The sequence below is a fragment of the Saccopteryx bilineata genome, chromosome 1, assembly GCF_036850765.1.
Source record: "Saccopteryx bilineata isolate mSacBil1 chromosome 1, mSacBil1_pri_phased_curated, whole genome shotgun sequence".
Classification (NCBI taxonomy): domain Eukaryota; kingdom Metazoa; phylum Chordata; class Mammalia; order Chiroptera; family Emballonuridae; genus Saccopteryx; species Saccopteryx bilineata.
The window spans coordinates 400,155,990-400,176,954 of NC_089490.1; the positions used below are offsets into that span (position 1 = coordinate 400,155,990).

Here is a 20,965-nt window from a genome sequence, read left to right on the forward strand (position 1 = left end):
AGACCTTCTCTCCTGGAGGGCCAAGACCTTCTTTATTCTATAACTCCCCCATGCCCCCCCCCACAGTGCACCCTCAGGCAAATTGTATCCCCTGTCTGGGTTTCCATTTCCTCTTCTCTAAAATGGGGATGGTCACACCCTGACCGGGTAGGTCATACCATCATCTTGCTATGCCAAGGTTGTGGGTTTGATCCCCAGTCAGGGCACGTACAAGAATCAACCAATAAATGCATAAATAAAAAAAATAAAAAATAATAAAAATAAATGCATAAATAGGTGGAACAACAAATTGACGTTATTTTCCTCTAAAAACGTCAGCTCTCTGAGCCCATTTCTACATCTGTTAAGGGGGTCAGTCAGCTCTTGCTTTATGCACCAGATGTGAAACATCTGTGGGCTGCAATGCCGGAGTCCCGTGTGTGGTTGTCAGGTTCATTCATGCACTCATCCCGTGTAACCCGCCATGTCCCAGAGGCCATGCTCATGTCCCCTCTGTTCCCATCTTGGGGCTGCCTTAACAAAGTCCTACAAATGGGAGGAGGGGTGCTGAAACAACAGAAATGTCTTGTTTCACAGTTCTGGAGGCCAGAAGTCCACAACCACGGAGTAAGCAGTGCCAGCTCCCTCGGGCTGGAGGGGACCTATCCAGCCTCCCCCAGCTCCTGGTGCTTTGCCAGCAGTCTGGGGTGTTCCTTGGCTCGCAGCTGCACACAGCCCAATCTCTGCGTCTCCCTGCGTGTGTGTGTCCTTACGTGGCCATCTGATAGGATGTCAGATAGTCATTGGATGAGGGGCCCGCCCTTTTCCACTTCATCCTAACTAATTATAACTGCCTATTTTCAGCTAAGGCCACATTCTGGGGGTGCTTCGACATCTTTATCGGGGGAGGGGGCAATCCAACCCACAATACCACCTTAGTAGTTTATTGTCTTGGTCTCCTTTGGGTCTTTTTAAATGTATCAAAGGTTGTTTTAAAATACCAGCTGCCCTTGGGTTGCCTGGAGAAGCTGCAGTGGTTGCGCCACCAGCCTGGCACACGTGGCCTGGCTCAGCCCGCTCAGGGCTTTGGAGGTCACTGGAGCAGAGGGGGCCCTACGGAATGCCCACAGGGGTCAGGGCAGCACGACAGGGTCTTCATGGCTCCCAGGCACCCCCTAACCCTTCAGGTAACAGAGGTCACTGAACAGCCAACATAAGCCATCTCATTGTCCTGTCTGAGGCTGGGGACATTTCTGGATCGTTCACCCCTTGCAGCGTCTGGGAACCACCTGGCCCTTTCTCCCAGTCCAAATCAGTCTCACATTTCAGAGAAGGCAGGCAGATTACCCAACCTCATCTGGAACCAGCGGCGGGGCAGACCCGGGTCACGACTTCAGTTTTAAGCAGCAAGTGTGGTGTCTTGTGGTGGGCCACTTTTTGAGCCCAGAGTCAGCCCCAGATGGGGGGGGGGGGGCAGTTGGTGGGAAATCGGCCACGGTCCCTATCCGCGGGTTGCTGATCCCGCTTCCACCAGCAGAGGGCAGCTGAACCTGCCTTTTCCTCCTCCAGTTCTGCCGCAGAGGCAGTGAGCTGGCACCACCTACCAAGATCTATGCAGCTGGAAAAACCCCGGGGCAGAGTCTTCAGGGCCTCAGATGGGTAGCTGCTTGTCCACATTCTTGCAGAACAGGCCCTCTGGCTCCCGACTGCCACCACCTTCCTCCGTTCCACGACAGGGGAAGCGGGGAGTCCCAGACCACCAAGAAGACCAGATACAGGGGATCCCCTTAGGCTTCTCATTTGGTGATGGGACCCACATTATCCAGAGATCACGATGCATAGATTCTGCTTTGGAATTTTTTTACTTTTCTGTGAACTGAAAACTAAGTCAAAATGTTTAAAATCAGGGTTATTTGGGGGAATTCAGGAGGTGGGTGGGTATGCCCTGTGACTAGTCATGTCCCTCCTGCTTCACCCTGCGCCCACAGGAGCTGACTGCCCCACGTCCCTTCCCTTCTCAGCTGTCCTGGCCTCTCTCAGAATTCCCTTCCCCCACCCATACTAAGCCCTCTGGCTATTTTTTTTAATTTTTTTTATTTTATTCATTTTTAGAGAGGAGAGAGAGACAGACAGACAGAGAGAGAGAAGGGGGAAGGAGCTGGAAGCATCAACTCCCATATGTGCCTTGACCAGGCAAGCCCAGGGTTTTTAACCGGCGACCTCAGCATTTCCAAGTCGACGCTTTATCCACTGCGCCACCACAGCTCAGGCCCTCTGGCTATTTTAAACTATTTGTCATAAATATAATTTGCAAGAGGGAGAGTAATAATAGTCCCAGCTCTTCCCTAAGATTTCTGTATCTCCTGCCCATTTGACCTTGGCATTTAGTGCAGAGGGTGGTGATGGCTGTTGACATTCTGGGCCAGTAAGAGCACCAGCCTCCTTCATAGCCTCAAGGTCAGCAGCCTCCAGGGGCCAATGGAAACGTTCAGAGGGTCCCTGCTCTCCCAGCAAAAGCCCTGGCACCTTGCACACCTCACACACGAACACCGCTCAGGGGAGGCAAGGAGCACCAATGCAGAAAAGGTTCCTGCAGAGGTTTGGTCTGAGTCACCAATGACCCAAGGGCGTCACTGCGGGGGCCTGAGGACTGACCGTGGGCAGGAGCCCGGCAGAAGTGGGAGGCTCTGGCAGTGGGGGTTGCGGGCAGGCCCTGGAGAAGGCAGAGCAGTCCTTGGGGGCTGTGCAAACCTAGGGTGTCAGCACTGGGAAGATCTGTTGCCACCATTTCTGGTGGGTGGGGCTTCAGGAGAGGCTGGCAAGGTGGACACAGGCCAAAGGGTGAGGTCTGTGAAAGCTGGGATTTACTTAGTTGACAACAGTAGGTGCCCAGGGGGTCTGGGGGCCAGTCCCCTTATTCCACAGGCCTTCCCTCTGCTGGAGGCTGGGGAATAAGGACACAGGTGCTTGGCATGGGGAGGGGACAGGTGGGTCTGGTGAGCACTTAGGAATAAGGGCTTCAGAACACAGGGAGGTGGCTATGAACCAGGAAGCAGCTGGCAGAAGGGCAGAGCAGGCTCCAGGCTTGGGCAGGTCGCAGGGAAGTTGAAAGAGTGGGGGCGGGTAGGGCTCAGGCACTGAAGGCCTGATGCCCAGGAATCAGGGTGTACATGGTGGGCAGTCCTAGAGATCTGGATGTAGGGGACTGACACCACCAAGTTGACTTCCTGGAGGCCTGGTCCTAGGAGGCAAGAGGACTCCAGCTGGATCTGTCCTGGCAGTGGCCAGAAAGGGCACCAGAGACTCAGAGCACACAGGCCCCGTGACCCCCCGGGGACACACGAATCATGTGGAAGAAGTCTTCTCATTAGGGTGCCTCCCAGCTTCCCTTACCTCTTTTTGGCCCACCTGGGACAAGAAAATAAACCAGAAACTAGGGAGTGTCCACCCCCACGTCCTCTCTCTCAAATGCCTCCACCAGCTTTGGGTCCCTTCCCTGCCCCAGCCATTCTGTGCACGCTGCTGGGCCGCTGTCCACTGGAAACAGCCCGCCATCGCCTTGGCTGCTGCCCTGGGAACCCAGGGCTGGACAGGTCTGGGCCCATCATGGAGTTTATGATGCTTCGGTCAGTCCACAAGTATCACAGATGGACAGAGTGGGACCTTTATAAATCATAGACCATCTCGTCAACACATTTACCAAGGTCCACTTCGTGCCAGGAACACACCAGGGACTACTTGGCACAGAGAGCCAGAAGGATACAAGACAGATGAAAGCCCCTTCCTGTAAGGGCTCAAGGCTGGGACGAGGCCCACCAGTGAAAAGCCTCCAGGCTGATGAACGCTAGTCAGAATCAGGAAGTGGGAATGAGCTAGCAAAGCAGGGGTTAAGGGTGTGCCCAGGGACGTGCTGCTGTGAAGTGGGGCCCCCTGGCTGGAGCCCAGGCTGAGGCCCAGCTCCCTGTCAAGGCAGGTGGGGCCCACGGGGGTTGAGGGGTGTTGGTGGGGTCCAGGCTGCTGTTCTACAAGGGCTGCTGTGAGGCAGGCTGGCCTTTAGGGCTCCCTGCCAACACCTGGTGACTATGCAGTTTCCTCACTCAGGCCCTGAACCTAGGGAGGGCCTCAGCTCAGATGGGCCTCCCAGGGGCCTCCCAGTTCAGAGATGGCTCCAGCTGAAAGTCTCCTATGAGTAGAATCCAAGGTGACCTAGGCCATAGCTTTGGAACTGGACCCATGGGGGCTGGGGTGGAGTTCTGGCACGTTCTTAACTGGCGGCAGCAATCCTGTCCTTGTCCTGCCCTTGTGAACCTGAAATCCCACCCCTTTCCCACCCTCTTCTTTTCCCCCTTGTCCGGGGGGCTCCTGTGGACAATCTGGTGTGTGTTTGGAACAACAAAGCTGAGCTTACTTCGGAACAAGATAGGGAGGCCACCATGGCCGTGAGAAAGGACTTGGAGCCAGGGCCTGACCCTGAAGTCCGGATGTTGCCCAAGGGCCCTTTCCTGTCCTTTCCCCTCCAGCCCTAAGCCCCTAAGCCGGCTGTCAGAAAGCAGCCTTCAGCCCCCGCTCCCACGTGGTGTGGGCCCATCTGTTTACTGATTCCGGGAACAGCTTGTTTTGATCTAGAGAAATCTGCTGACACACTGACACTGCTCTCCTCCTCCGCAGTCAGGAAGGAGGGAGTTTTAGACGTGTTCCTAAAGAAAGAGGCAGATGTTTGTCCAACATACTGTGAGCACTGCCCCACCCCAAGGCAGGGCAGGAATGTCCTGGTGTGGTTTTCTATCCTCATTTCATCTCTCCTCAAATACATTCTATTCAGTCCCAAAGAAAACTAGCTGGGCGGAATGCAGAGGCTAGGAGAGCTTCTCAAGGACCCTCTGACACGGCGCCAATGGGTCCTTGAAAGTGGGTGGCTAGGGCAGCTGCAGACATAAGGCACAAATGTGGGCCTTAGTTCCTCTTATGCTGGAGCGTCCTAAGCTTTGTAGAATCCTAGTGCTTTGTGTGTTGGCAACCCCACCTACTCCTACTCTTTTGAAAAATAAAATCTAAGACAGTTTGTTTCTGGGACTTGGGAATGACATGCAGGAGATCTTAGGCCAGCGAAGAACAGCAAGCTGAGACCTCAAGGTGGACCCAGGAAGCAGCCACAGCAGGGACGACTGCCTGTCAGGTGCCTTGCAGATAAATAAAGACCTGATCCCACAGCCTGGCACAGTGACGCAGCAGGGAAGGCATTTGCTTGGTATTAGACACCTCCCAGCATTCTAGAACATTCTAATAAGCCGATTCCCTTCCTCCACACTGTTCTTTTAGGCCAAGTCTCCCCAACCGAACCGTGAAAATGTTGCCAGGACGAGACGTTGGGGAAGGGCGAGCTGCTGGAATCTTTTCCTGGCAGAAGGGCTGGGGAGCGAGGGAGATAGGCCTGGGCCCGCTGTGCGCCATCTTTCTGTGTGGAGGGTCACGTGCGTCATCAGTTTTGTAAGAACCACAGGGAAGGTGCAGCGGCCCAGCCCAGCCCTGCCTGCAAATGCCATCTTGCAGAGACAAAGGGGGAAAAAAATCTGGCCCTGTTTCCTCCTGGTTGCCAAGGGAGCCTGTTGTCACAGGCGGTTTTGTTTGGGGTGTGGGTGCTGACCCTGGGAGGAGGCTTCCTGGCAGGCAGCTGGCCAGAGGCCTTTCTCAGTTCTGCGTGCGCTGACCACTGTGCTTTCCACCTGAGACTCCACGGAACAAGAGCCCCGCGTGGGTCCCAGGCTGCGCTTCCCCCTCTCCATGCCCCCCCCCCTCTCTCTCTCTCTCTCTCTCTCTCTCTCTCTCTCTCTCTCGAGCGGCCAACCACTTTCTTCAAACTCTTCAAGTGGCTCAAGACCTGCCTGACCTCAGGGGAGGGGACGAGAGGTTCCTTTGCTAGAGCCTCTGCTTTAGAAGACCCAGGCTGGGAGTGGTCCCTGTGGGCAGAGAGCAGGCAGTGCCCCCCTCCCCCCCGCAGGCATCAACCGGGTCCCCTGAGGTTCCTCACAGGCTGCAAACTCCCCAGGACAAATTAGTTTTTCCAAAAAAAATTGTCTTTTTCTCCCACCTCCCAATCCAGAAATAAATGGGTTGAATATATCCTTTTTAGTCTTGATGCCACGCAATTACAGCTCCTGTTTTGTGCACAAATAAGATACCACTTACTAGTTTGCAACTGGCTTTTTCCGCTTATATAATAATCACTAAGTATTCTATCCAGGAAGAGAGAGCTTTTCTTATGAAACAGTTCATACTTTCTGGTTACCGAGCATAACACAACCATGACGCACCGCCCTCAAGCTCCCATGGTAACTTGGGGTTTAACTTTTTCATTAACTTACTCCCAACCATTTTTTTAAATTAAAAGTAAATTAAATGTAGCCTGTCCTGGCTGGATAGCTCGTGTCCCTATACGCAAAGGTTGCGGGTTCGGTCTCTGGTTAAGGCACATACAGCAACAGACAGATGTTTCCCTCTCTCTTTCTCTCTCTAAATTAAAATAATTAAAAAAATTAAAGTTAGCCCAACCGTTTTAAAATAACAAAATCACAACAGGGTTTCTTAACTGGAGAGCCCTGTAAGCACGGCTGTGGGGGCGGGTCCCTAAGCGCTGCCCGGGTGCCCACATCCCCCGCTGCTCCGCAGGGGCTCCGCCCGCCCGGCCCCCGCCGCGCGCCAGGGCGCTGACATCACCGGCACTCACGAGGCCGCGCCACCGCCCGCTGAGTCACGCGCGGCCGCCTCCGATAGTGATGCGCCCTCTGCAGAAATCCCTCCGCCGCCCCCTGGAATTTTCCAGATGCTTTGCCGGCCCTTCTTTCGGACTTCTCGGAGCGGGATGACCTGAGGCGACCTCCGCATGGTCTTAACCCTTCGGGAGGGCGGCCCCCGCCCCCGCCGCCCTCCTGTCACACACTCCCGACGGAAAGGGGCCTTGCACCCACCCGGCCCCAAGGAGTCGCCTCTCAAATGTGACCTTGAGTGTATCTAGCTCACTAAGCCCTGCTGGTGGGGGCGGGGGCGGCCGCCCCGTGAGACCGAGCGCCGCCCAGCCGTCACCTTGGGCAGGCTGGGCACGGACTTTTTTTCCCCCGGTGGCAGTGGAGGAATCGTCCCGTTGAGCGATGCTGTGGGTGACGTGACCAAGGGCTATAAAAACGAAAAAAAGTTGTGACCCGTCCAGCAGGAGTTAGCGACGGGGAGGGCAGGGTTGCGCGCTTGGGCCCAGTGGTGCGGGAGGAAGTGGCCAGTTTAGGGCCTTAGGGGACAGCTGGGGGCGATGGCCGAGTGGCAGGAGGCCGGGGAGGTTGGGGCCCAGGGAGGAGGCAGGTCAAGGAGGACACTGGGTCCTGGGGAAGCTGTCCTGGGCGCAGCCGCGTGGGAAGGGCCCGCAGTGACCGAGGGGGCAGATGGCGGCCCTGCGGGCCAGGCTGTCGCTGCTACCTGGCGGGCAATGGGAGTGTGACCTCCGGGAGGGTGCCGCTCCGTGCGGGCGGAGAGCGCCCCCCGGTGCCCCGGTTTGTGTGGCAGGAGGAGGTGGAGGAAGGAGACAGGGTTCCTTTCCGGACTGGGCCCGGGAAGGCGGGCAGCGGAGCGCAGGGCCGCAGGCGGGCCGGGCGGGCAGAGCTGGACCCTGTCAATACCAGCAGCCCCCTTTCTTTCCAGAGGGTGGTGAAGCCGCCCGGATATGAGGCCTGGTCCTGTGGAAATTGAACTTAGCTTCTCCGGGCTGACGCCCTGGCCCAGCAGGGTGGTATGTAATTTTGGCTCGGCCTGGAGAGGGACCAGGCCAGGCCCGGTTTGGTGGAACCCAGGTCTGGGTGCGAGGTCGGAGGTGCGGGCGGTGTAAGGAGCGATTCAGGACGGAAGGTGCCTAATGTGGCTGACAGGCGGGGGCGCCGAGGCCGGAGGTTTGTACGTCTGGGGACGAGATTGACCCACGCTTTATTTTCCAGGTGGCAGTGCTTCCCTTTGGACTTTCCTCTAGGTTCGGTGTTAACCTCTCCCGTGAGCTTACACTGCCCCTTCTCCTTTTCACTCTCTCGAGGTTTTCCATTCAATTAAAACATTGCTTCTGGTAATCTGGTAAGCCTGGGAAAGTTGGCCGAAGTCCCTGTGGAAGTCGGTAATGGTCATATCTAAGGACAGGCTCTCCCTGCCGAGACTCTGGGCGGGGCGGGGTGGCATTGCTTGGTGGAAGAGGGGGGATTGAGTGTCTACCCGTGGGTGGGCCTGCAGCGATGGTGCCAGCCTAAAGTTACAGAAGTGCCTCATGGACCGTGGTTTGTTACTATAGTGTTCATCATGGCGAGCAGATGGCACCAGGAGACGTGGAGCCCCTGGCCAGTGTGAGTCGTAGCAGTGCAGGAGAGAGCCCGCCTAAATTGATGCCTGCAGATTGAATTTCCAGTCTTTAAGAGGAGGAAGTTCTCCAATGCCTGTTTCCAGGCCTTGCTCAGGAAGCCCTGTGTACAGGAGGTCATCGTTTAAGGTTTTCAGATGAGCTTCCGAGGGGGGCAATTTTTAAAAGTCCAAATCAGATGCTTCCTGGCCACCAGCAGATGTGTTTATTTGAATTTTGATCTTGGAGCACCAGCCTCCGGGCACTGGAATGCCGGCAGGCACCCCTCCGTTCTTGGGTGGAGGTTTGCAGATGCTGCGTCTTCTATGTTGAGCTTCCTGTCATGCTAGTTCTCTGCTACGAACTTTGCTTCCAGAAGATTCTTAAGCTGTAGAACATTTAAAGAGGCCTCAACGCAGAGTGCTGCCTTGTAGATGGAGCTTGCCGATGGAGCCCAGTGACCCTCACCTACCTACCCACCTGCCTGCGCGTCAGTGGCTGCAGAGTTCTTGGTGTGATGATAAACTATGGGGGGGGGGTGCAGATTTGAAGTGTCTTTGGCAAATGTTTGGGCGAATGAAGCAAATGGGGGGGTGACGTGTTGAGGTCTGGGGAGGTATAAACTGGTCATGCCCAGATTCTGTTAGAAATGGCAGGTCTAGTTTGGACACCATCTTGTCCCTGCAAATTACTGTATTTAGGTCGCTGTATTGTAAGTGACCTTTGATTCTTCTTGCTCTGCGTTTTTTTAACTTGAATTTTACTTGATTAGATTCCACAGTAATTTTGACATTCAAATAGGAGGACTCTAAATTGAGAGTTGAAGGAGGGGAGGGCATAGCTTGACAGCGGTACCGGGAGGGGGGTGATTGGGTCTATTGCAGAGAGTGGGGACAAGGTAGGGAATGTGGGTTGAAGGGGAATTCTCTGGAGAAGTGGGAGGGGAGGGCAGGCTGGGACTGGGAGAGGTGGGTAATTATTGCAGAGGGTGGGAGTGGTGGGGGATGTGGGTTGAAGGGAGTTCTCTGGAGAAGAATGGGAGGGGTAGGGTGAAGAACCCGGAGAGGTGGGTAATTATTGCAGAGGGTGGGAGTGGTGGGGGATGTGGGTTGAAGGGAGTTCTCTGGACAATTGAGTAGAGCTGGTGGGCAAAGAACATATAGTACTAGTTACTGTTAGTACATTGTTAATGTCAGTTGAATTGTTGCTTGGAAGCACAAAATTTCCTTGGAAACCTAAAACACAACTCTCAGTGCAGGGAAAAAAGCAAAATTGTTTTGCCTTGCTGCAAGGTGGGGAGACTGAAAAGGTTTAACTGAACCTGAGTACCAGTCATTTGAATGTTGGGGTTCAAAAACTTGCGTGGGTATTAACATCCTTCAGCGCTCTGCAAGCTTCTCAGGTGTTTCTTTGAAGCTGTGAAGGTGAGTCTTAGGAAAGACTGAAGGCTCTAATTGTGGGCTTTAAACGTATTTGTGAGATTTTGGTGTGCATTTGAGATTCGGTCTACTCTTCTGGGTATGCAACTGATTTTTCTCCTTCACTGAGAGCTTAGCAAAGTGAAAATCATTTCTAAAGGAATTTTGTGTTACATTGTCTTATAAATACATCACTTGTCTTGATGAGTGTTCATACAAACAAAAGTTTTTGCTTACTATTATCTTTCCATAGTTTTTGTAACCAGGAGAATCAAATAACCTTTTGTGGTCACTGTAAAATTACTGTAATATTTGGCAGCAAACAATCCATGTACCAAGGTTAGCGTTTATAACCCATCATATCTTTAGTTGAAAGTATGTGTTTTTTAAATGACCCAGTACTAGAGGGGAAGCTATCAGACAAAATTAGTTTGGGGAATAAGCAAAATGGGGTGGGGAGACTCTGCTCAGTGCGGGCTGATTGTAGAAGTTTAAGGAAGGGTCTGAAACCCTTCATGATCCCACTTGTTTGAGATGCATCTATTGAATTGGTAAAGTAACACCAGTGGCTTTTGTTGTCATGTCCCTCTTCCCTTAAATTTCACTTAAAAATTTTAAATTCCTAGTACTTTTAGCCCTTGGAAATTTTCTGTGTTCTCTTTTGTTTGTTTTTAAATGTTGGCATGATAGTTGTGCTCTTAACCAGTGACTTGGGCATGACACAATTACTGTCTGGGATTTAAAGAGTTGGTTATGCATGTATGGGGAAGTATGTTGGGTAAGAACTGTACTGTTGCCTCATGTACGGGACTAATCATCTTTCTTCCCCATTGCAGCACAAATAAAGGTTTTGGGTTCTAAACTCATTAGAATGGTTGTATTGTTACATTTTTAAAATCTTTTCTGTAAATTAAATTGCCTTTGTAATGGATTTGGATAAATCGTATTGTAGATTTAGGCTTAAATTCACTTTTCAACGGGTCCAGATAATTGAAGTCACTCAGTAGAGTGTGGTAACATCAACTGGAACTGGCGTCCTGGTGGGTGTGCAGCCTGGTGGGTGGGGAGGGGGCCCTGCTCACCTGAGAGTATGTAATGGAGTGGTTTTGAAAAATTGGATGCCCTGTTGCTCTGTGGAGTAGCCTACTTTCTGTGTCACTGCTTCACTAATAAACTCTTACTTGAAACTTTAAAAAAAGATTGTGCCAACCATTCAGTAAAGGTCAATATCAAAGTTGGGTGAGTTGGGGGAGAGTAGTTTGTGATATCCTGGTTGGATTTCCAGGTGGTGATGTCGAAAAGAGGACCGATTTTTCTTTCATTTGCTTAGAGGAAACTGTCTAAGAATAGACTGGACATGTACTATGTGTTTTCCATACCTGGGGCCTTGGGAAACAGACTATCTGAGATTTGGGTCTAAGCACATAATTCTCATCTTACAGAAGTTTGGCTTTGGCTCAATTTTTGCCTTTTGATGAATGGCGAGAATGTGGGCTGAGCTATGGAACTGCTGCACTAGACACCCTAACTATACAAAGGGTGTGAGTGGGAGCGCCTGGAACCCAGAGTAAGCATCGTGACTTAGTTGATTCTGTGTCCTGGGTGGGGAATTGGCAGCGGCGTTTATCCTGGGAGTTACTCTTGTGCTGCTGTGCTGTGACCAGAACAGGTGGAGAGTCCCAGAGCGCAGCAGTGGGCCTGGGTGCCATCCACACTCAATGTGTCCTGTGTGCCTGCCTCTTCTGTCCTTGTGACCCCTCGTGTATGCTACAGAGAAAATGGGGTTAAGCCACTGTGCCCGTCAGCAGGCCACTTGTCCAGGGCTCATGGCTCTCAAGAGTGGGCCCCACTGTGGGCATGTTCAAGAACCATTTCCCTGCGCGCTGCCCCCGTTCCTGTTACCTGGAGCTGTCTAGCCACCTTTCCTATTCCTTTGCCCTTCTCCTTGCCTCTTACCTGAGCCCCGCCCCACCTGCTTTGCGCTCTTTTCAGAAAGGTTTCTCCTCATGTCTCTTTATATTAATGATTACAAAATTCTTGCTTCCAACCTTAGTGGGTAACTGCTGTAAACACCTCTGTGTAAATAGTACTGTTTCTTAGCAACTACCAAGCTACCAATATCTCCACAGGTGTGTAAATGTTTGGCATTGGGAGGTTTGAAGTGGTGCTTGTTAATATGAGAAGCAGAAAGCAGGCAGCTGAAGGCTGAGCTGGTGCCCTCTGTCCTCCACCCAATCCTGGTGCTCTTGGACTCAGCGAGCTTCCTCCCTGTTTTGCACTGTCATCCTCGGATGGGGTGGGGTGAGTCACAGTATTGAGGACAGTGGTTGGCAGTTACTGCCTCCTCCTGCACAAGTCTGCTCTGTACTCCTGAGGCGGAGGATGATACAATGAAACAGTGAGTAGAAATCTGATCTGGTACAAATGAAAAGTAAAGGGCCTAAGCATAGCAAAAGTTGAATCCCGAAGTCCTTTCAAAAAGGGAAGGAGTTGCAGGGTAAGTATTGGTGAGGCTCCTGTGTGCCCAGGCGGGACACGTGGAGATGTGCAGGAGTGGCCTGTGGTATGGAAAGGAGATTGGATCATGGCGGCTCCCTCTTGGTGTGTCTTACTGACGATGGCCATTAAGGGACCCCTAGGACCGTTGATGCTGGTGGCTAACCTCTGTGGGCGCGTAAGTGGAGGAGATGATGACCTGTGGCTTTGAGCAGTACTTGTGCGGTGCTGACAAATGAAATGCCGAAACTGGCTTCAGGTATTTGTGGTGTGTTTCAAATGTTCGTATTTAATGCACAAAAGTATATATACTAATGCAGCCCTGAAATGTCAACAGGAAGGTATCAACATTACCAAAACTCAGAAATAACCAAAAATGCAATGTGGGGATGTGGGCCCTTGGAGTGTGGCCTTGACCTTCCTCTGTGTGAGGACACCCACTGGGCAGGACACTGCCGGGGCTGTCTGCTGGGGCCTCACTCTGAGGACCCTCAGCTCTGCACTGCCTTCACTCTTTGTTTTATTGGGACTGGGGGGCAGTGAGGAGTATCAACTCATGGTTGCATCACTTTTTTTGTTCATTAATTGCTTGTCGTATGTGCCTTGGCCAGGCAAGCCCAGGGTTTCGAACTGGGGACCTCAGTATTCCAGGTTGACACTTTATCTACTACGCCACCACTGGCCAGGCCACTCTCTCAAATAACTCTTATTTGGGTTCTCATTGTGTAAAAAGGGTTTATTGTAAGGTTCATAAATAAGAAAATTGAAAAACCTCAGTAATCCGTTAACAATTGTCTGGCATATTCTAGAGTTTTTCATATGCATATATGTTCACTTTATACAAAAATGGGATTATACTGCAAATTCTGTTCTGCAATCCTTTCCATTTAATATATAGTGGACATTTTGTCACTCTGAAGCACCTTTTGTACAGGTGACAATGTTCTATTGAATGACTATGTCAATTTAAACAATGATATTTTGCAGTTAAACAATGGTATTTCCAGTTGTCTTTTCCTCTGAGGAAATTCTGCTGTGATAACCTTCTCTGGAACTCAGACTTGATTACATTCAGGGCTGCTTCCTTGGGTGGTGTGAATGCAGCCAAGAACACACCTTGGGTGGTGTCCATAAAATGCCCATGTCAGGCTTTAGGTTCATGTTGCTAACTTGACATCCGGGGAGGGATTTTCTAAAGCAGGGTCTCACCAGTGAGGTAAACTGGCTCCCCTTTTCCTCCGGACAGGACGGGTATTATCAGGTCAGAAAGCTTTGCGCATTGGCCAGGTCCAGGCCTTCAGTGGGGTCGGTGGGAGTGTACTTTGCTGCTGGCAACATTGACGGGCTGTGCATGTCTGTTGGCCGTTTGCAGTTTCATATGTGTGTGTACATGTGACTTTCCTCTTCTTCATCACACATTTTTTTATTGGTTGTTCAGTGAAAGCAATTACATATTAAGGCTATTAATAATCCTTTGTTATATTGCACATGTTTTTCTTAGTTTGTAGATTGCCTTTCATTTGTGTAATGTGTCTCAGACACACACAAATTACAGTTTTTCCGAGGTTAATTTGTCATTCTTTGTGGTTTCTGCACTTGGCATTATGCTTAGGTCTCTTCCACCCCAAGAATCTGTAAATGTTAATCTGTAATTTCTGTGGCACGCATATGGTTTCATTTTTTACATTTAAACATGTAATTCAACTGGAGTTTATTTTGAAGTCTGTGTTGGGGATCGGCAGGTGTGCCCTCCGTTCAGAGCTCCTGGGGCTCGCTCCCTCTGGTTGCTGCTGCCCTGCGGCCAGGTGATGGAGTGGCAGAGTCCTGTCATCCCTGAGAGTTGTCACAATGGACAGTTCACTGGTACCTGCAGGCAGGTGGCTGTTGTTTCCTAATGGGATCCTGGCTTGATCCTCCTCCATGACTCCCTGTTCCCCATCCTAACTGGTTTGGACCTGTGGCCTGTGACAGTGGGGATGGGAAGGTGTCAGGAGCAGATGCACACAGAATTGGTGCTACTTCTCATTTGCACATGGCAGCTCTGTGGCCGGGAGAGCCCGGTTTCCTGGCCTGGGAAGTGGGGGTGATGAGTGTGTGTCTGGGAGCCCCTCTGTCCATCCGTGCTCAGCTCCTCATGGACCGCCCGTGGCAGATCTTGCTGCCTCCCCTGGCTCCTCTCCCATCCCCACCACCTCCCACCTTGCTCCAGCCTTTACGCAGTGGCAATCTGTGTGCATACTCCAGTCTGTTCTGGCTTTACCTTTAATTTCGTTTCCATTCACACTTCCCTATGGCAGCCAAGTCCACAAACACGTTGGAAGTGGCTTTTCTCCAGGTTAATTCCTACACGAGTTCCATGGATGGGTTTTCAGAGGTCTGTGAAGGCTCTGAAACTGTATACTGTATTCTTCTGTGAAAAGCATAATCTCAGTGAAGGAGTCCACGCCTCAAAGATCATGAGTGGATGGCCGCATTTCTATCCTGCTGTGCTTGTTTGTATACAGCGTTTAGTGCATCTTGGGCTGTAAGCAGGGTTTGGAGCATCAGACTGTGCTCCCTGAGCATCTGTGTAGTTGGTGTCCATGCGCAGTCCCCAGGGTGCATCCTGGCCAGTGCACGTGCATGGTTATGGTTTCTTCCAGTCTCAGACCCGGCACTGCAGAGCGCACCCTCTTGTGAGTGAGCCCATTTCCCTGCACAGCTAACTGCTAACCTCAGACTCTGTTTTATTTCTTGCTCATTTCTGAAAAGGTTGTGGAAAAAGTTAACATAAAATTTACCATATTAACCATTTTTAAGTGTACAATTTAGTAGTGTCAGCTGTATCCAGAACTTTTTCATCTGGTAAAACCGAAACTCTATCCATTAGACTCGCCATTCCCTTCTCCGCCCCCCACCCCTCCCCCAGCCTCTGGTGCCCACCGTTCTCCTTTTCTGTTCCTGTGAGGTTGACTGCTCTGCGTGCTTCATATTCGGTGGAATCCTACAGTATTGTCCCTTTGTGACTGGTTTATTTTACTTAGAATAATGTCCTCCTCGGTTCATCTTATGTTGTAACATGTGTCCAAAATTTCTTCCTTTGTGGAAGAGCTGAGTAATACTCCACTGTGTGTAAGTGCTGTGCTTTGTTCCTTTGCCACTGAACACTTAGGTTGCTCCCACCTTTTGGTTATTGTGATAATGCTGTGAACACGGTGCACAGATTCCTTCCTGAGACTCGGCTCTGAGTTCCCTGGGTAGGTGCCCAGAAGTGGAATGCTGGATCCGACGGTATTTATAGGGTTAATTTTTTGGAGATGTCATACTGTTTTCCAAAACAGCTGCGCTAGTTTACTGTCCCCACAGTTTGCAGGGGTCTAGTTCTCCTCATCTCCACCAGTGCTTGCTATTTTCTGTTGCTTTTGTTCCTGTTTTGTTTTTTTTTTAAGATTTTACTTATTCATTTTAGAGAGAGTAGAGAGAGAAAGGAGGAGTGGGGAGGAGCAGGAAGCATCAACTCCCATATGTGCCTTGACCAGGCAAGCCCGGGGTTTTGAACCAGTGACCTCAGCATTTCCAGGTCGACGCTTTATCCACTGCGCCACCACAGGTCAGGCTGTTCCTGTTTTTAATTTTTTTTTTTTTTTTATTTATTCATTTTAGAGAGGACAGAGAGGGGGAGAGAGAGAGAGAAAGACAGAGAGAGAGGAGAGAGACAGGGGGGAGGAGCTGGAAGCATCAACTCCCATATGTGCCTTGACCAGGCAAGCCCAGGGTTTCGAACTGGCGACCTCAGCATTTCCAGGTCGACGCTTTATCCACTGCGCCACCACAGGTCAGGCTGTTCCTGTTTTTAATAGCAGCCATCCTAACATCGGTGAAATGATCTCTCATTGTGGTTTTGATTTGCATTTCCCTAACGATTAGTGTAGTGTTGAGCATCTTTTCATGTTTGTTGACTACTCGTATATCTTCTTTGGAGACATGTGTTTACAAGTCCTTTGACCATGTTTTAAATTGAGTTATTTGTATTTTTTGTTAATTTGTAGTTTTTTACATATTCTGGATATTAACTCCTTATCAGACACACGATCTACAAATATTTTCTCTCATTCTGTAGGTTCCCCCTTTTTACTATATTCATTGTATCCGGTTTGTGCCCAGAAGTTTTTGATTTTAGTGATCCGATTTGTCCGTGTTTACTTTTGTTGCCTGTGCTTTTGGTGTCATGTCCAAGAAATCCTTGCCAAGGTCAATGTTAGAAGTATTTGTTGCTACTTTTAAAAGTACTTAGGTAATCATAATTTGTATTTCTGTAATTACTGGCCAGCCTCAGAGTTTCACAACTTGATTTACAGTCTGCATTTTCCCTCTTTAACCACTTGCCATGTGAAATTTCCTTACTGATTTTTATAACAACCATGATTTTTTTGTATAGTTGGAAAGATAATTGTTTGCCATTGAGATTGTCAAACTTATTATTTTTTCTTTTTATTGTTAGAGCAAAAAATGTATCTATTATATAAGGACTTTTAAGAAATTAATGAGTGATAACAAAAACTAATGTCTGTTGGGTTTTGATTAATTTTTCTTTAGTAGCTAAACATGTATGAACTACCACAATTATAATAAATATTCTCCATTTAAGGAATTATGAATCTAACCTAGGAATGGATCTAAATTAACTATTTATGCTCATAAAGTTGAAGTATCAAGTTTTATTGCATAATTACTGTCTTTGCTCTTTAATCTGGTCTGTCAATATTAGCGGTTTATATATAATTAATCTATTTCTGGAATTTTTAGTCGCTAGTTTTTGTTTTCTCTAATCAAATGCAATGAATTTTAATGACTCTCATTGTTTATTGTGTATTAAAATCTACTGAGTTGAAACTGTGATACTCTTCTCAGGGCAAGCCTGTTCTCTCCTGGTTGGAACTTGAGTGCACTGAACTGGGTTAACCTGTGCTTCATGATATAACATGGCTCTCTTCTGTTTGCTCCCCTGATGTTTGTAATAAGCATTTCGGACCTAATATTAAATCTAAAAACTAGGACTTTAGACGGTGAATTCTCTACCTGTCTCCCTGCCCCCTCCAGCCACGGCCATCACCACCCCGAATACGGGGTTTCTTTTACTTGCTTTCTTCTCACTTGACTAAAAAACTCTAATCTAAATGTGTTTTGTAAAGTACATGTTTTAACTTTGTTTTTAACTTTATAGAAAAGGTATTGTGTTGTACATAATCTTCTGGACTTCTTCGCATTTAATATAAGGCTTATCCCTTACCCTGTGTGTATATGATTCGGTTTGCTTGCTGGGTGGAATCCATCATGTGACGGTACCACAGTTCCGTGACAGCTATGGCTTGTTAAGTGCAATTATATAAGTGATTGGTAGCTGTTCCTTCCTTATTCAGAATTAAAACTTGACCAGCAAGGTTGGCACTACCCAGTCCCCATCCCCAACAGTGACCGGTATTACCTGTTGGCCATGTTTCCTGCCAGGCCTGCTTCTATTCATTTCTGTGCATATCTAAAGGAGATACTGTGTTTTTCTCTTTTTCTTTTCTATTTAAGTAGGGAAATATATATATAATTATTGACTTGTTTTTTCATTTAGTAATAGGGAGACACGTGATCTGCTGGGTAGCATTTCGTAGCATGAATGTACTATGAGTTACTTAGCTGTTTTAATTTTTTTTTTTTTTTTTTTTTACAGAGGCAGAGATAGACAGGGACAGACAGACAGGAACAGAGAGAGATGAGAAGCATCAGTCATCAGTTTCTCGTTGCGCGTTGCGACTTCTTAGTTGTTCATTGATTGCTTTCTCACATGTGCCTTGACCGCGGGCCTTCAGCAGACCGAGTAACCCCCTGCTGGAGCCAGCGACCTTGGGTCCAAGCTGGCGAGCTCTTTGCTCAAGCCAGATGAGCCCGCGTGCGACCTCGGGGTCTCGAACCTGGGTATTTCTGCATCCCAGTCCGACGCTCTATCCACTGCGCCACCGCCTGGTCAGGCAGCTGTTTTAATATTGACGGACATTTTCAATCTTCTTGATGTTTCAAACAGTACTGTGATTATCGTCATCCACACCCCTGTGCGCAGGCATGTTTCTCAGGGTAGATGCCAAGTAGTGCAAAGACTGGGTCACAGGACATGGGTGACTTTCTCCTCTGTTCTGCCCTGTTGCCCTCCAGGGGAGTGTACAGATTCGTGTACCCAAATACGAGAGTGTGTCCTTATCCTCTTCGGCGCCCTGTATAACGAACTTTGCCATTTCCGCTAGTTGCTTTCTTTCATTCCTCATGTGTGCACAGTGACTCACTGAGACTTCAGTGGTTACAATGGGTTCTTGCCAGCTGTGAGCTTAACATTTGTGGGCTTAACACCGATAGGAGTCACAAGGTCCAAGACACATTATCATTTTCTTGAAATATGTTTTAAATTACTCGTCATGAGGCCACTGAGGACACCCAACCTAAACTCCATGTCTGCATCACACTGTGGCTTTGTTTTCTGCTTATCTTTGCATTGCAGCCACTCTTCTGAAGGGACCAAAATTCTGCAGACCTGCTGAGGCTGAGGCTAGTGTTACTATTAGGTATCGCAGGGCTGGGGCTGTGGCGAGTGTGTTGCAGAAGTTATTTTAATCCCTTTATAAATTACTGGTGGTGTATTTAAAATTCAAATACTATAGAAAGATGCAATGTAATAGATAAAAGTTTCTCTATACTCTCTTTTAAGATAACTGATGAAGATTTATTTTCCTTCAGACATCCCTCCCTCCATGGACATGCTAAAATGTATCCTGTTATTGTCTGCTCTAAGATAGGGTCATACAATAAATACTGTTCTGCTACTACTTGATTATTTCCTTGGCTCCATGATATTTAATCTTGTACATGTTGGTATCCAGTACTATACTTTTATTATCTTGGAGTGCACTCTTTCTACTTATTAAAAAAAAGTTTGCAGTAAAGCGGCGTGCTGCTTGTGGTCACCTCACCTCTTTTTTTTTTTTTTTTTTTTTTGTATTTTTCTGAAGCTGGAAACGGGGAGAGACAGTCAGACAGACTCCCGCATGCGCCCGACCGGGATCCACCCGGCACGCCCACCAGGGGGCGATGCTCTGCCCCTCCGGGGCGTCGCTCTGCCGCAACCAGAGCCACTCTAGCGCCTGGGGCAGCGGCCAAGGAGCCATCCCCAGCGCCCGGGCCATCTTTGCTCCAATGGAGCCTTGGCTGCGGGAGGGGAAGAGAGAGACAGAGAGGAAGGAGAGGGGGGGTGGAGAAGCAAATGGGCGCTTCTCCTATGTGCCCTGGTCGGGAATCGAACCCGGGTCCCCCGCACGCCAGGCCAACGCTCTACCGCTGAGCCAACCGGCCAGGGCCCACCTCACCTCTTGATTGTATTGTGTTGTCTGTGCTTTTAGGTTGATGCTTTATCCTCTGCGCTACCACAGGTCAGGCCTCTTCTCTGTGCTTTTAATTTCCTGCTTTATAAATTTAGTGTACCTAAGTGTGCAGCGTTTATAAAGTCTGCAGTGGTGTACAGTGATGCCCGGGGCTTCACACCCCTCACCCTCCTCACAGAATCACCGGGAGCAACTTCCGGGCCTGCGGCTCCGTTCGTGGTATGTGCCCTATGCCGGTGTACTGTTTTTATCTTCTATACCGTATTTTTACTGTACCTTTTCTATGTTTATGTATGTTTAGGTACACAAATACCATCATATTACAGTTGCCTACAGAACTCAGACAGCAACATGCTGTACAGGTGTGTAGCCTAGGAGCAATAGACCATACAACCTCAGTGTGCAGTAGGCTAGCCCGTGTAGGTTTGTCAAGGGTACTTTGTGATGTCTGCTCAACAAGGAGATCACCTCAGGACAGTTCTCAGAATGTGTCCCTATCCGCCCAGGGGAGGACTGAGAAGCTGCAGGGTTCAGCACATGGTGGGGGCGCTCCCTCGCTCCCTCCCCCGCTCCAGGGTGCAGTAGGTAGGGGCTGGGGCTCTCGGTCTCCTGAGGTGGGCTGAGAGTTCCCACTGCCCCAGGGAAGTAATGCCAGCCTTCTCTTCACATCCATGGAGTCCAGTGAAGATGCTCACTTGCTGAAGCTGCTTGTCCGTTCCAAAGTTTGGTGCAAGCTGGTGTCTGACTTATTTAGCACAGAATGAGCCCCAGATTCTACTTCCTGGTGTTCTTTCCCTTAAGCATGTTGAAAAACAAACTATTCTAGGAAAGCAGTTGTGACATTTGCAAAAAAGGTGACATTTCTTGGTCTGTAGAAATCTCCTCAGCTGGTATTAGTCTAATGGACTGCAGAAAAGAGAGCACGTGGGTGGGGCACAGTCTGCTCCCTGCCTGCCCTTTCCGCACAGCCCCGGCTGCTTTGTGGCTTTAGCATTGTCCCCCTGTCCTTTGGAGGCAGCCCAGCGCCAGGGGCACAGCTGTGAGCCCCACTGTCTCTTCCTTGGCTCATAGGCTCAGGAGCTTAATGTCAGGAACCCAGGCCCGGGCTCCGCCCCAGAAGTCTCCTCTCCCCACTCAGCCTCTAGCGGTCAGTGCACTGTCCCTCTTCCTCTTTGGTTGATGTGATCCACCGTCTGTGTGCCAAAACAAGGGCAAAGACTGCTGATTTTTTTCCAATTTATTTAACCTAAAGGTGCAGAAAATGTTCAAAGTAACGCCTTGCACATGTTGGATGCAGGCCCCGTAGGAAGTAC

At 49.6% G+C, this 20,965-nt stretch overlaps 1 long non-coding RNA gene across 2 annotated transcripts; it reads left to right on the forward strand.

Moving 5' to 3' along the window:
- The first annotated feature begins 6,796 nt into the window (after nt 1-6,796).
- On the forward strand, nt 6,797-10,625 carry LOC136318916 (uncharacterized). 2 transcript variants are annotated; one of them, XR_010728138.1, is made up of 2 exons: nt 6,797-7,133; nt 7,666-10,625. It is a non-coding gene; the product is annotated as an uncharacterized lncRNA (long non-coding RNA). The 2 variants fall into 2 exon arrangements; XR_010728139.1 differs by having other exon boundaries at nt 6,797-7,129.
- The last annotated feature ends 10,340 nt before the right edge of the window (nt 10,626-20,965 follow it).